The 15208-nt window shown below is 42.5% G+C and overlaps 1 protein-coding gene and 1 non-coding gene across 9 annotated transcripts in view; both read right to left on the bottom strand.

Annotated features, from left to right (window-relative positions):
- The window catches only part of MATR3 (matrin 3), a 46939-nt gene extending 35259 nt beyond the window's left edge, over positions 1 to 11680 (bottom strand). For 2 of the 8 annotated variants that reach the window (XM_064595981.1, XM_064595982.1), the window contains exons 1-4: positions 11664 to 11679; positions 10274 to 10311; positions 8962 to 9044; positions 8058 to 8133 (exon numbers count right to left, since the gene is read on the bottom strand). The gene's annotated coding sequence lies outside the window, so the exon portion shown is untranslated. Of the gene's footprint in view, positions 1 to 1528; positions 1656 to 2865; positions 2987 to 8057; positions 8134 to 8961; positions 9045 to 10273; positions 10312 to 11663 lie in introns of those variants that run through there. The other 6 variants (XM_064595975.1, XM_064595976.1, XM_064595972.1 and 3 more) reach the window with 6 other exon arrangements.
- Positions 8213 to 8413, bottom strand: LOC123836689 (small nucleolar RNA SNORA74). The gene has a single exon (XR_006789025.1). It is a non-coding gene; the product is annotated as a small nucleolar RNA SNORA74 (small nucleolar RNA).
- Positions 11681 to 15208: the final 3528 nt, after the last annotated feature.

Genomic DNA, 15208 nt, shown 5'->3' with positions numbered 1-15208 from the left:
AAAAAAGCTCTTTTTTTAAAAAATAGGATCATTTCTAGGGTTTCCTCATTAAGCATCACACAGTCTTTTGGAGTAAGACACTTTTAACAGGTTAGGAATGTTGACCCTCAGCAGTTTTAGCAAATGCTGTTTTAGCATGTAGGGAGATTATTCTCTTTTCTTTTTTTAAAGATTTTATTTATTTGACAGGGAGAGAGACAGAGAGAGAGGGAACACAAGCTGGGGGCAGGGGGGGAGTGGGAGAGGGAGAAGCAAGCCTCCCGCCGAGCGGGAGCCCAATGCAGGGCTAGATCCCAGGACCCTGGGGTCATGACCTGAGCTGAAGGCAGAGGCTTAACAACTGAGCCACCCAGGCGCCCATAGGGGGATTATTCTTGATATATTGTTGAAATAATCTCAGAATGACTTTTCTGTGTTGCATTATTATTTAACTGTTTATTACATGTATCTATAACATCTTTATGTCCCTAATTTAGCAGTTGTACTACTATATATGTAAAACTAAAATGGGAACCCTACTCTACTCCATCCTTTAATAAAGTAAATCTTTGAGGCACCTGGCTGGATCAGTCGGTTGAGCGTCCAACTCTTGATTTTCAATGAAGTCATCATCTCAGAGTTGTGAGATGGGACCCAGCATCGGGCTCTGTAGGGGCCTAGAGCCTGCTTAAGATTCTCTCCCTCTCCGCCCTGCATTCTCTTTCTCTAAAAAAAAAATAGGTAAATCTTTGAGGAATTTTTTAATGTCTCAATTTTCTTCTTCTGACCCTCACTGAACCCATAGTTTAGTAGGGCTAGCACTGAATAATTTTAATAAAATGTGACAAACACCATCAGAGGGCAAGCCTGGGTGTGGGAATGTGTGACCCATTGAGGCCTTCCAGAGGAACATTTTAAAAAAACCTAAGAGGGGTGCCTGGGTGGCTCAGTCGTTAAGCGTCTGCCTTCGGCTCAGGTCATGATCCCAGGGTCCTGGGATCGAGCCCCGCATCGGGCTCCCTGCTCCGCGGGAAGCCTGCTTCTTCCTCTCCCACTCCCCCTGCTTGTGTTCCCTCTCTGGCTTTCTCTCTGTCAAATAAATAAAACCTTTAAAAAATAAAAATAAAAAAACCTAAGAGATTCATGGTGATATGACAGGAAGAATAAAGTAGATGTGTGCTAAAAGCAAGGCTAATGGGTTTGTCTGTATATGTTCTTTGTATGCCAAGAGCAAAAGGAAGCCTCTTCAAGCTTCAGCAACAGTGGCCAAGATGCTGATAGCCTGAAAGAAGGTATTTGGCATTTGGAATAGTTTTAAGAAACTAGAAAAAACTGTTATTTCAGTAGTTCATGAAAGATGTTAATCCTTAGTCTCAATGAGTTTGATGATTAAAGAAGGCAAGCAATTATTTATTAGAATTAGTTGGAAAGACCTGGGGGCACCATACTTAAAAGTTCCAAGTCAAACACTAGTTTTGGAGCTAGATTAATTGAACACCACAGTAGTTCCTGGACCCACTGTGTGACCTTGGGCAAGTAACAGCAGTACCTTGTAGGCCTGTTGAGAGGATTAAGATATGTAGAATGAGTTTACCAATTCTGGCACATCAACATGTAGTAAATGTTGTCAGTGTTGTAGAGTGCCACACGTCCTGCAGTATATTTACAGGGATATCCTAAAATGACAAAACCATAGATTCAAAGGTTATTTATTTTTATAGAGCCCCAGAGTAAGCATGTTAAAATTATCCATATAAGTCTGGTTATAACCTACGTTTAATCTGGCACCTACTTGTCAGCACAATGACCGCTAGTTAGAGAGTTTTCCAGTTATAATTTACACACAAAGCTGTTTCACAAAATTTAACTATAAAGACATAGATTACTGAAAAAAGTAACAAAAGGCCACACATATATTTTAGTTAACAGATGTCTCGGGGCACCTGGGTGGCTCCATCGTTAAACGTTTGCCTTCGGCTCAGGTCATGGTCTCAGGGCCCTGGGATTGAGCCCTGCGTCAGGCTCCCTCCTTGGCAGGAAGCCCACTTCTCCCTCTCTCACTCCCCCTGCTTGTGTTCCCTCTCTCACTGTGTCTCTCTCTGTCAAATAAATAAATAAAATCTTAAAAAAACAAACAAAAAAAACAGATGTCTCAAATTGGAACAACAAATCTTCTGCAAATCCATTATTTTCTTTCAATACTTTCTGAAGTTAAACTTAGTTTTAAATAGTTGCACACTAGGTTACATCTTTAGAGTCCAAGAGCAAATGCTTTGGAAATCAGACACCTTTGTTTTCATGATTTTTTCTCAAACCGTTAAAGAACAAAACCAGCACTGTTGATACCTTCAGTTACTGTGGTAATCTTGAAAAGCAGGATATGCCAATGGCATTACTCTATTTTGGATACATTCTGACACAAAGATATTAATATTTACCAGCTGAAGGTCTTTAGTCAGCTGTCAGCAGAACTGAGGCTGCTTGGCAGTATGGGAAATAAGTAAACCTTGAGAAGCTGGTGCATAAGACCTTTCAAAGGACTCTTACACAGCATCTGACTATCTAGCTCTGTGGGGAGCCATGGTGCAAAGACGCATGGAATGGGTACTCAGATACTCAGGGAAGGCGGCTTCTCTGCAGAAGGGCTGTCTGAGCTAAGACCTGAAAGGAGACAAAATGGAGAAGGAAGATGGAACCAGAAAGGCAAACAGCATGTGCAGAGACCTAAGAGCAAAAGGCTTATCAAGGACTGAAAGAAACCAGTGTGGCCAGAAGGGAATCTGAGGGTGGTAAAGATGGGGAGATGAGAGGGTAAGGGTTAGACTGTGTTAAGGCCTGACAGGCCATGTTAAGGTAAGCAGGGACTATTTCTTCCCCATCACTCACCACAACGTCTAGCAGAGTTCACTTAATAAAGGCTATAAACTCATAAAAAGGGTGAGTTAAATGACAGTCTTCTGATAAGATGTGTGATTGGCATAGGTCATTGTCTTCCTCTAACGCAGCCCTGGAGATTACACAAACAAGAAGTAAGTCAGAGATCTGAAAAATTAAATATGATGAGTTCTTGGAGGAACTGATCATGATTGGGTCCTACTATAGAAGGGCAAGAAATGGAAGCCTAGTGCAGAAAAGGGCAGAGTGCAATGAGAGTAGGGGTAGTAGAGGCTAGGGCAGAACTTTTCCATTATGCCTTTTCCCCTCCTGCTCATTGCCTTACATCTTTCACTGGCAGGGTGGCCAACATCTTGCAACCTTACGTAGCCCCTGGAGTTCTCCAGAGTATTACAACTGAGGAGAAGGAGAGAGAGTTCTACTAGCTGCCACTCTGGTGAAGTCCAGATTCTAACTCAGAAGCTTTATGCCTTTGAGGGCATCTCCACCCTCCAACCCATTCTGACACCAGAACAAGGGCTTGGCTCCTCCCTTCTACAAGATTAAAACAACAACAACAAGTCCCATCCTCCACAGTGAGCTCATAGGGTAAGAAGAATCAACTTTTGCATCCGCTATAAAAGAAAACAAGGTCAAAGAATTCCCTCTCTCACTCCCCCTGCTTGTGTTCCCTCTCTCGCTGTGTCTCCCTCTGTCAAATAAATAAATAAAATCTTAAAAAAACAAACAAAAAAACCCAGATGTCTCAAATTGGAACAACAAATTTCAAGGGGAATTTCAAGGTCAACCATTATTCTAGATGAGGGAGAATAAACGACTATAGAATAAAAGGTGTTGAATATTAAAAATGAAATGTTTACACAATACGGGGGACAGTGAAGTAAAGATCCTGGTTATACAGTTCATTGTTCTACCAGCAGACAGGGCCTAGAAGCAACAGGACCTCAGTATCAAGAGCATATCTAGTGCCCAGATCTTGTTTCGTAATGCCATTCACCAGTAAAGGAACCAGGGGTCCCTGGACAAATGTTTGACACTGAGACAGGAAAGATACAAGATGAGCATGGAGCATCTTAATAGTGCCATAAAGTGAGAAGTGCTTAAAAACCAAAACCCCACAATGATGGAGGCATACTGAAGGTATACAGTAGCCAAAGAGCTCTCCCAAAGGCCAAAGCTGGAACACTGAACAAAATAAAGTATTACTGGATTACTTCCCAAAGCATAACAGAAATAGCCATGGGTTTATAGTGGTATAAATAAATTGAATGAGAGGTCAATTTATTTCTTAAGAATTCCAAGTAACCTACATAGATATTCCACCTTCAAAGAGAGCACAACTCCTGTCTTTTTAACTGTTTGTTGCACACAGTGATTTCATTCCAAAGCACACAGAATTGGGTCAGGGAGAGTAACTCTACAGTGGAGAAATTTGGCAAGACAAACCTCAGCCAGCTGATCAAGGTTAACAGCAACACTAATAAGTCACCTTGATAAAGAGAATGGAAATTTACCTCTATGGTCTTCCTCTCAAAATCCCTTAAGCCCAGCTTAATCATGAGAAAAACTCAATCCTGAGGGACTCAAATTCAAGGTCATCAAAAATAAGCAAGTCTAAGAAGCTGTCATAGCTAAAAGGAACCTAAGGAGGGGCGCCTGGCTGGCTCAGTTGGTAAAGTATGTGACTTGATCTCAGAGTTTTAAGTTTGAGCCCCATGCGGGGTATAGAGGTTACTCCAGAATAAAATCTTTTTTAAAAAAAATAAATAATAATTTTTAAAAGGAGCCCAAGGAGATATAACTAAATGTGATATCCTCACTGAGATCTTAGAACAAAGGACATTAAGTAAAAACTAAGGAAATGTGAATAAAGTATGGACTTAGGTAATAGTAATGTATCTATATTAGCTCACTAATTATGACAAATGAACTATACCAATGTAAAATGTTATTAGAGGAAACTGAGTGTAGGGTACATGGGAATTCTTTGTACTATCTTCACAAATTTTCTGTAAATCTACAATTATTCTAAAATAAAATTTCAAGGTCCATTTTATCAGCCTTTTCTGAGGTAGTAGTTAAGTCACCCTTAACAAGTAGTACAGAATAGTCTCATACTCTAAAGGGCCTTTACTGGAGAATAGGGAGGGCCAAAGTAACAGGCTTCTTAGAGCCAGACCTTAGGATACTAAACTGACAAATATATGACCCAGCAAGCTGGCTTATTGTTTCTAAATAGCAGTAAAGAGAAAAAATTGCTAAGCAGACATTCTAAGTATTACAGTTGATTTGTTAATTCAGTGAAATTGTTTTCCAAGAGAATATTGACAGGTCCATTAACTGGAGCTGTTCATAAAGCCCTAATTAGGCAACAAGATTCAAGGAGTCATTGTCACTCTTTTAAGTACTTAATTAGTTGCTCTTAAGGGATTGTTTTCTTTTGTGTGAATTCCCAGGCAGTGATCCACCTTTGTGTCCCTTTGGGGCCTGCACAATTTATTTCTCTGGGGTTTTATTTTTATTTTCCTGATTACAATTTGAGACATGATCCACAATTTTAATGCAAAACTCCACTGATAGCAGTTTCAACCCTGAAGGAAGGGAAGTAAATTACTGATAGGCACCAGGGATGGTCTACTCAATACTTGTGTCTCCCTACCCATCCTGGTTTAGTTTTTCCTCTTAGTGTGGCATAGGACTGAGCCTTGAAACTTGAGCAGGACAATGAAGAGGGTCACTGTCTACTAATTGCTACCTACAATAGGAGGTGGCAGCTTGGGGCTAAATAGTTACTTTAAAATGTTTTACTTCATCTTCTTTTATTTCCTCACTAGGAGATTAAAAAAAAAAAAATCAAGTCAACAGGGAGTAGTAGGTGACTGACTAACTTCACCTATCAACTAGGAAATCCCATTACATTATTTTAATGTGCATGATTAAGCCACTGAAATCTCCTGGGGTATTGAATACAGGTATCAATGAATCATCCTTCTTCAAGTAGCAACAAAGAAGCACCCTCCCTGCACGTGAGTAGCCTTAAGAGTAGTCAGGAAGGCAATCTGTATGCTCAGAGGAGCATACCATCCCAGATTTTAAACCAATATGTCATGACAAAGTCTTCCTCCTTTCTTAGGGACCATTTCTATTTCACGACCTAGGGCTGAAGCTGTGATCAGACTGCTGTTCTTAGAACCTCTCCTTTGGGTATACATTAAAAATGAAGAGAACCACTACGATAAAAGTAAGCCACGCAAAGAGTGTACACAAAAAACTCCAAACACAAGAAAGGACTATTCTAGTACTGGATAATTTACGAAAGTCATCTTAGTCCTCTAAAAGAGGTAGAGTTTAAGGCTAGAATGGTAAAGGCTTGCTGTGAGGCAAAGGTACTGATAACATGGAATTCTTCAGAGACACGTTGGTCTTGGCCCTGAACCTGTCACTAAATGAGCTGTCAAATCTCAAGGCCTGAATTTAATTTTCTAGAACAGGGATTGGCAAACCCTAGCTCACGGGCCAATTTTGGCCTGCCAATCTGTTTTTGAAAAGCCCTCAAGCTTAGAATGATTGGGGGAAATTTTTCAGTTATAACACTGAAAACTTTACAAAATTCCAATTTCAGTGTCCATTAATAAAGTTTTATTGGAACACAGCAATGCTCATTTGCTGACACACTGTTTATGCCTATGGCTGCTTTCATACTGCAAATGCAGAATTGAGTAGCTACAAGAGACTATATGGTGTACAAACCTAAAATATTATCTGGCCTTTCACACCAAGTTTGTCAACCCGTGCTCTAGAACATCAGTGTATAGTGAAACTTCCCACATTGGTCGAAATGTTCTTAGCTGTCCACTATGGTAGTCACTAAACACTGACATGGAAAACCACATTTAGTTTTTGTCAGTTGAAGTAGTGTCATGTATTGTACAACACAACTCTATGAGACTTTAGTTTAAGCCTTGGACCTTAGATCAAGTATTCTCTAATATTCTCGTACTCTAACTTTTTAGAGTACTAAGTTTTAGATAGGCAGCCCTATGTGAACTCTAAGTTTTAGAACTCTAAATTTTTCCACCTGTGAAGAAAACCTGTTTTTTAAAAAAATTTTCTTTCTTTTAAAGTAAGCTTTACAAACAACATGGGGCTTGAACTCAGGACCCTGAGATCAAGAGTCGCATGCTCTTAAAAAAAAAAAAAAAAAAAGTCACATGCTCTATGGACTGAGCCAGCCAGGAGCCCCAAGAAAACTTCACTTTATATTTGTCCTTTACTCTCACACTACTACCACACTCCCACCATTTCTGACACCAGATGTGTGTGGGTTTTCCCCCACACCAAGCAAGTCTGTGTCACCAGCTGGGTGTCCTACAGTTTCACTCAGTTCTGACACTATACACCTGGAGTATCATCAGACCCCACAGGTTAAGGGCACAGTCCAACAAGACTGCTCCTCCCTCACTGCAGATGCCAATCACAAGTCCAGGTTGTTACCAGTGCTTCTGACCAGTTTCTGATATAAATCAGAGGTTCCCACAAACCCCCCTCAGGTTTGATTAATTTGCTAGAGTAGTTTCAGAACTCAGGAAAATGGTTTCATTACTGTTTACCAGTTTATTTTAAAAGGATATGAGACAGGCTATAAACATCCAGATGGGAGATGCACAGGGCAAGGCTATATGGAAAGGGACATCGAGCTTCCACGCCTTCTCTGGGTGCACTACTCTCCCAGCCCCTCCAAGTGTTCACCACCTAGAAGTTCTCTCAACTCCACACTACTGGGATTTTTATGGAGGCTTCATCATGTGGGAATGATCAATTATTAACTCCATTTCCAGGCCCTTTCCCTTTTCTGAAGAATGCAGGTGGGGCTGAAACTTCTAAGCTTCTAATCATTGCTTGGCCTTTCTGGTGACCAGCCTCATTAGAACAAGACATTCCAATCACCCAGGAAATTCCTGGGTTTAGGAGCTCAGTGTCAGGAATCAGAATCAAAGACCAAATATTAAAACAAAAGATGCTCCTACTGTTCTTATCACTTAGGGAATTTTAAGAGTTCTGGGAACTCTGTGCCAAGATGGGAGCAGAGGCCAATATGTATTTTTTCTATTATTTCACACCACCCATCTGAGCTGAAACAAGTTCATGAGAACCTACACGACAAAAGGGACTATATACATTACCTATCCTGATGTCACATAGGGTTGTCAGACATCTGAGGTCCTGATGGAGGCAGATTTCTCACTCGGGTAAAGGCATCTAGGATTCAAAGAGGAAAGGAATGACAAGCTATCCCTAAGATAGGGTCCTTTCCTCAAAAAACAAACAAACAAACAAAACTGTTTGCACCCAGACTAGGACCAACTCCACAGGAGGAGTTACTCCACTCTCACAGGTGCAAAACGCTGCCCAAGAGTACTTAGCCACAACACCAAAACAGTGCTTGGAGCCAGACCTCAATAAAGGCCGCATTTGCTCTTCCAACAGTGTAACACCATCCAAGGCATCATACTAGCCTGGATAGCTGACAACAGCTGGGTGATTCCCAAAACAGCTTTCTTTGTTTCAGATACCCAGACACCCCAAGTAGAAGATAGGGATACAGGTATCCTCATGAATTCAATTGTTGACTACAAACCAGAAGCCTGGAAGCACTGATGGCAGACTTTGCTGCCAAGCCCTTTAAACAAATAGGAAACAGGAACCCCTTTCCCATGCCTTCAGTCATTCTGTCCAACATTCAGGGAATTCCTGCTATGTGCCAGGCACTATGATTGGGATCTAGCAGTGAACACACAAGATACACCATCCTTGTTATCCGGGACTTTACAATCTCCTTTTACATTCCTCAGATGGAATGGTACAGATAATCTCAGAGATCCTACATGACTTCAGACCATAACCACCAAAATCCCACTTAGCCTTTCACAGCTCAGAGGCCGAACTTGTTTGGGGGGGGGGGGGGTGTTGGCGCGGGAGCACAAAAACGGTGATTTTGCCTCCCCGCTGCTTCCTGATGGTTACCAACCAGCAAACAGGCCTGCCACACAGGAGGCAGTCATTGTTGGAATGAATAGGGACATTTACCTGAGAATGCCATTACAGACTGTTGACCAGCCACTAATTTTCTCTCTTTAGGAGGACCCAGGATGCCCCACTTTCAAGTCATCCTGAAAAAGAAAAAGATTTCATGGTTCAACACCCCAGACTAAAACAGTAGCTCCTGAAGCTGCTTTTCTGTAGAAATGGAAACAATGCTGTCTGCCATTTATGATTTACTCTATTTTCAATACCCTCCAGAATTATTTTATTTCCCATTGTCTTTTTCTTGCCTATAATTACCATTAAAGCTAACCATTTCCCCAAACCCTCTAGATTGCGTGACTCCTAAGACGCCATACGTAAAAGGCTATTTACAATGAACATCTGAGGTATTCACACAAAGCACTCAACATTTAGCTAAGTTAACCCTTTTGAGGGAAAGCCAATTGACATAACAAAGCTAGCTTTTATAAATAACTCCCATGCCTCCTAACATCCTCACCAGTTCCTCCTGTGGAATCTAGGCTGTCACTTCACAGAAGCAACAACTAAGTCAGCCCTATTGGACAATCTCCAGCATCACCCTGACTGCAAAACAAAATCACTACAAAAAGGGACCCAGTATTTACTGCTCCAAAGGGGCAACAACTCTGTTCACTCCTGAAAATCAGTAAGAAACCAACAAAAATATAGTGTCAGCCTAAAGCAGAAATTAGTATGGTTGTAGCTAAGCCTACTGCCTAGAGCTTCTCAATCTATTGGTTTTTTTCTATTTTATTAAAGACCTAAAGAATGCCCTAATTTTAAAGCAAATTCACATCAACATTTCCCTAATCAGGCATTCCTATAGGTAACTGCATCTATGAAACCCCCTACAAAGGGATCAGCATGACTAGCTTTCTATGGTGCAGGAATGGGGGCCAGGCACTTTGATTTCAGTGAAAAATTGCAAAAATCCCATTGACTCTTTGGAGCACTGGTAGGCACTCAAAAAATAAAAAGGTGACTTTCTCCCTCTACTACATTCTTCATGGCTCGATTACCTTTGTTCTGTTTCCAAGGTATGATTCAAGTAACTTCATACTAGCCAAACCTGTTGAACAAGAACCACTCAAAAAGATTTGGATTTTTAGGTTTCTCCCTGCAGTCATGCCCTTACAGATTTAACCTTAATGAATAAACAATTATGCTGGCATCCTGGTATAGTTAACAACAGAGTTGGCATGAACCAGGCCCAGAATGCCAACCAGCTATCGGCTGCTGTTCTCCCAGCAGTGTAACACTTGCCTAGGTACACAGCAACCTAGGCAGCTGCCTACAGCTGGGGCCGAAGGCAGGCTAATGAAGTTGCACTCACCTGGGGCTGCCTCTGTCCAAAGCCCATGGCTGTCCCCTCTGCAATCAAAGCACTCCAGGTTAGAGTCAGCCAATAGTGAACACTAACGTGAAGTTCAAGACCTCTGCCCGCAAAAACCCCATAAATTATTTCTGAGTCATAGAAATAGGCAATAAAACAAAAAGCTTTTCCTTGGGTAGCTTTATTTTCTCACGTCATCTGTTAGCCATGGGCCACAGCAACTCAACCGGAGCATTTTTTTTTTTTAACATTTTAAGTAATTTACACCCAACATGGGGCTCGCACTTACAACCCTGAGATCAAGAGTTGCATGCTCTTGATGAGCGACTGAGCCAGCCAGGGGCCCCTCAACAGCGGCGTATTAATGATCTAGTCAACAAGTAGAAGGACGCTTGGCTCTATCACTTAACAGCTAAGTAACAGTGAACAAGTAACCTCTCCATACCTCTCAGTCTCATTTGTAAAATGAGAATGTTATCAATAGTACTCTGTACACGAGCTGGTTGTTAGACCAAAAAATAATACAAATTAAGCCCAAGAATATCTGGTATAAAGTATGTGGTCAATAAACACTTCCTGTTATCAAGAGCTACATTCCAGGCAAGGAGATGATGAATAGGGGGAATAGAAGTGGGAAAGTTATTACCTTGGGAGAGCAATGGGCAGGGAAAATCGGAAAGGCTGGTTAAAACTAGATTGGAGAGGATGTGGATTATGAGACCTTTTGAAGAACAATAAAGCAGTACTTCGGAGAAATCCGATGTGATAATGGTATGAAAGGAACTGGAAACAAGCTGCCATTCCTGCCAACGACCTCAACTATTGGTTGAAAGCAGTAACCAAAATGTTTGCAAGAATGTTAATAAATATTCCTACCCATTCACCATTGTAATTTACCTTATTTACGTAAGATTAGGGTATCTAAGACAATACCTTTTTCCAGCCATGCTCTAATTTCACTCTTAACAAACTCCAAACAATTGAGAGAAAAAGTAAAATAGAGGGGGGGCCCATTGTTGAGGTCTAAAAACGAAATCTTAAGAAAGCCTGCCCCTTTCAGGGGCTTGAAAGACCTGACCGAGCTCCACCCGGACACGTGCTCATCACAAATCTTCCCCAGCTCCTGGCCCCGGCGCCAGGCGCCTGGGAAACGAGACTCGCTCAGACCAGATCTAGGTGACTCTCCAGGGACAAGAGGGATGGTAGAAAACAGGGGGCGACTCTAGGGCTACACTCTCGCAGCGACTCTTCTAGATGCCCTCCAAACCCGGGGTCATGATGGAACGAACCCCAAATTCGTCCCGTGCCTCAGAAGAAGCCTCCCCACAGCTGCCTCTCTCCCCGAACTAGCAAACCTCCCAAGCTTCTCCCCACTTGGCCCTTAACTCACCCGCACGTGTCGGGAGCTCCGCCGGGGCGCTCCCGCCGGAGCAGAGGCCGCAAGGAAAAGGACAGCCCGAGACCGAGGGGAGCCCCGCCCCGGGGCGGATACGGAGCAGGCCCTTAGTGGGCGGGGCCCGGAAGCCCCGCCCAGGAAAGTCCGGGTTAGAAAGATGCAGGAGCCGTGGCAGAGGTGAGCTTACTCCTTAGAGAAGCTAGCACCTCACAATAGGAAGGGCAGGAATCTGCACGAGGGCTACACTTATTTGACCCCCATCCCGTTTGTTACTTACCGATGGGAGGGGGCGTTGGGTTTGGAGGTGCTAAAGACTGAACTTGGTGTGTCCTAAGGGGGGCCGTGCTTCCTGCCTGCCCACACCGAGAGCCCGCCGGATGCCGGATCCTGTCGCACGAGTGGCTTCTTTGGGTTCCTGCTGGTGCAGCCCACGCTTTTTCCACCTCCCGCTCAGATCTCTCAGGCTTTCTCCAGTAGGGTTGTCCCTGGGCTGATGGCTCGCCCACCCACACAGGTCACCTTAGTTTTCGGGTTCTCTCCAGAAGATTTTCGGGTAGATTCTGCCTGGCACTCCTACAGCCTAACCCTGTGGGTCAGCGTCCCTGATGCCCTGCAGTGGCATCCTTAGTTGAGTTGCAGTACCTAAAGAATACTGGCTTTCTCTCTGCCAGAGTTGCCTTGCACCGTGGCACAGTCAGCCAAGGAGGCACATCTTGAGTTTAGACAGATTGCCCACCAGGTTATCAGCATTTCTTATGAACACTAAAACTTCTCCCATTAGCTAGAGTCAGTACAATTCTGTCCTGCTGAATAGTTGGTAAAGCTGGAGCCCCTCTCTCCTAGCCCCCACGGCAGCCTATCCTGTCTGCTCATCTATAGCACCTGGCACCTTTGCCAGGCAAGCCCCTAGGAATCAGCCACTGCCCTTGGCATTTGCCAACATGTTTTATTATCTTCCCTCAGCTGTCATAATGAGAGGAAATGTGTTTCCTGCGCACCGCATTCCTCACAGACCTCTGCTGAGAAAGGCCAGAGTGCAAAATTGATTCCGGCTAGAGACAGGCACTAGGCTCTAAGGCGAGAGAGAGACAAGTAGTAAGCACAATTCCTCCAGTTTTGATGGAGTCGGACACAGGCTGTGGTTGGAAAAAGGCTTACATAAATGCAGTAATTAAAAAAGTCACATGAGCAGTGCTGAGCTAGTAGGCAGGAGCTCTGCTTTGCAGTTAAATAGGAATGTGGATGAAGACTGCTGCCATAATCAATGCCTGCATCCGGCTGTCACAGTGTGTTCATAAAAGAGGGTTATGAGAGCTATAAACCCCTGCAGATTGGGTGGGTAATTGTCCCGTGGAGCTCTGCTAAAGGCGAAATTGCATTGACATCTCACATATTTTGCTTTCTTTTCTTCTAAACACACAAAATGGAGAAGGAGAGCTATCCTGAGGATTCAGGAAAAGGAAAGGTGAGGTTTGTGTGAATATGTGCATGTGTGCTTTCAGGGAAGAGACAGGAAGTAATTGAGGCTAGAGAAATACAGGGCCTTTGGGGAGAGAAGGACCAATGACCTGGTGACTACTGGATTCATAGATTAGTCAGGTAGGAGGCAGGATTTGTGTGGAAAGAAGGCCAACCATTATGAGTAAGGCTGAGTGGTGGGCCATGTTGTCATGTCATTGAAAATGTAAACTTTTTTAGGTATAGGGCATTCAGTGTCCTACGGAGGAAAACCTAGATTATGATTTCTGCATTTCCTAGTTAAAAATTTCTTCATAGTCAACCTTCTTAGCCTCTAACCTTTTAAATTCTGAATTCATTTTGGTGAGTTGATTGACATGGTCTTTTACCTGTCATAGCAACTACTTTTCTACTGTGTTTCTGTGTTATTCTTTTTTTTTTCCTTCCACATTTTTATTTAATGTTTCTTATTCTTGCAAAGACAAAATTGTTAGGAATAATAACAAAAAAAGAAAAGGGAAAATTTCTAGGAAAAAAAAAAATGCAGCCAGATGAGAGACAAAGGATTAGGGTAGGTTCATTAGCTTTGAGTTTGACCTCATAATTGGATCTAGCCCTAAGGGACACTAGGTCCCCAAACTTCTTGCGTGCCTTTCCCTCTCTCCTCTGTCTATACTCTCCTTGCTTCCCTTCTTGAAGCCTTTTGCCCTTGAGATTGATCCCTTTCCTCTCCTCCCTGGACAGGAACCACCAGTAGAGAAATGTTCAATCATATATTCAGTCAGTCAGTAAACCAGCATTTACTGAACATCTACCATTTGCCAGACCCTGTGCAGGTGCTTCAGATAAAGTCAGAGCAATAGAGATCTCTGCTTACCTAAAGCTTACAATTTAGTGGGGGGGAAATGACAAATAGTCTAGGTATCCCTGGACAGATGTCAGAGGACAGCTAACCTAGCTGGGGGAGTCAGGGAGAGTACTAGAGATGGCAGCATTCCCTCTGGATGATCCTAAGAGCTTAGAGTTGAAGAGGGATCCCTCCTTCATCCCTGTACTCTACTCCTCCTGCTGCTTCTCTGTAATAGCTATCCAGAGTAGAGTGGGGCCCTGTAGTTGTCCTTGTTATTTCTCAAAAGCATAGTTGAATTGGCAAGGATATACAGAAATTGGACTCCTCATACGCTTCTGGTGGGAATGTAAAATGGTGCAACTGCTTTGAAAAACAGTCTGGCAGTTCTACAAATGATTAACCACAGAGTTACTTTATGATTCAGCAATTCCACTCCTAGGTATATACCCCAGAAAATGAAAATATATATCCACACAAAAACTTGTACACAGATTTTCGTAGCAGCATTATTCATAAGAGATAAAAGGTTGAAATAGCCCAAATGTCCATTAACTGACAAATGGATAAATAAAATGTGGGATATCCATACAGTGGAATATTACTTGGTCATAAAAGGAATGAATGCTACAACGTGAATGAACCTTGAAAATGTTACATTAAGTTAAAGAAGCCAGACCATATATTGTTTGATTCCATTCATACAGAAGTCCAGAATAGGAAAATCTGTAGAGACAGAAAATAGATTAAGGGCTGCTCAGGCCTGAAGGGGAAAGGAGTGAAAGATCAAGGTTCTAGGTTTCTTTTTGAGGTGATGATGAAATATTCTAAAATTGTGATGGTTGTACATATCTGTGAATATAATAAAAACCACTGAATTTTATACTTTAAATGGGTGAATTGTATAGTATGTGACTTCCATGCCAAAAAAGCTATTAAAACAAGAATGAAAAACATATTAGGCGACCTGAAAGATATGCAGTTCTGATTAAAATTGTGGTCTGCATGGTCGTTGCCAATTTTAAGGTTTAAAAAGGACTTTTTATTCTGGGTCCTATGGCCCCTCGGAGCTCCTTTCTCACTATACAGAGAAGTTAATGCATTTGAGTGGGCAGCATGAACAGAAGCAAAGGAGTAGACTGTGCATTCCCATCCTTGCACTACCTAACTTCCCTCCCTCATAATGATTTGGTTAACATTTATGGTATACCTACTGTGTGTAAGACTTATGGAC

Source organism: Mirounga angustirostris, unplaced genomic scaffold, assembly GCF_029215605.1.
Source record: "Mirounga angustirostris isolate CCGP_5_RB_7025 unplaced genomic scaffold, mMirAng1.0.hap1 SCAF_7, whole genome shotgun sequence".
Classification (NCBI taxonomy): domain Eukaryota; kingdom Metazoa; phylum Chordata; class Mammalia; order Carnivora; family Phocidae; genus Mirounga; species Mirounga angustirostris.
The sequence above is the reverse complement of the archived record's forward strand: the minus strand, read 5'-3'. Positions and strand labels throughout refer to the sequence as shown.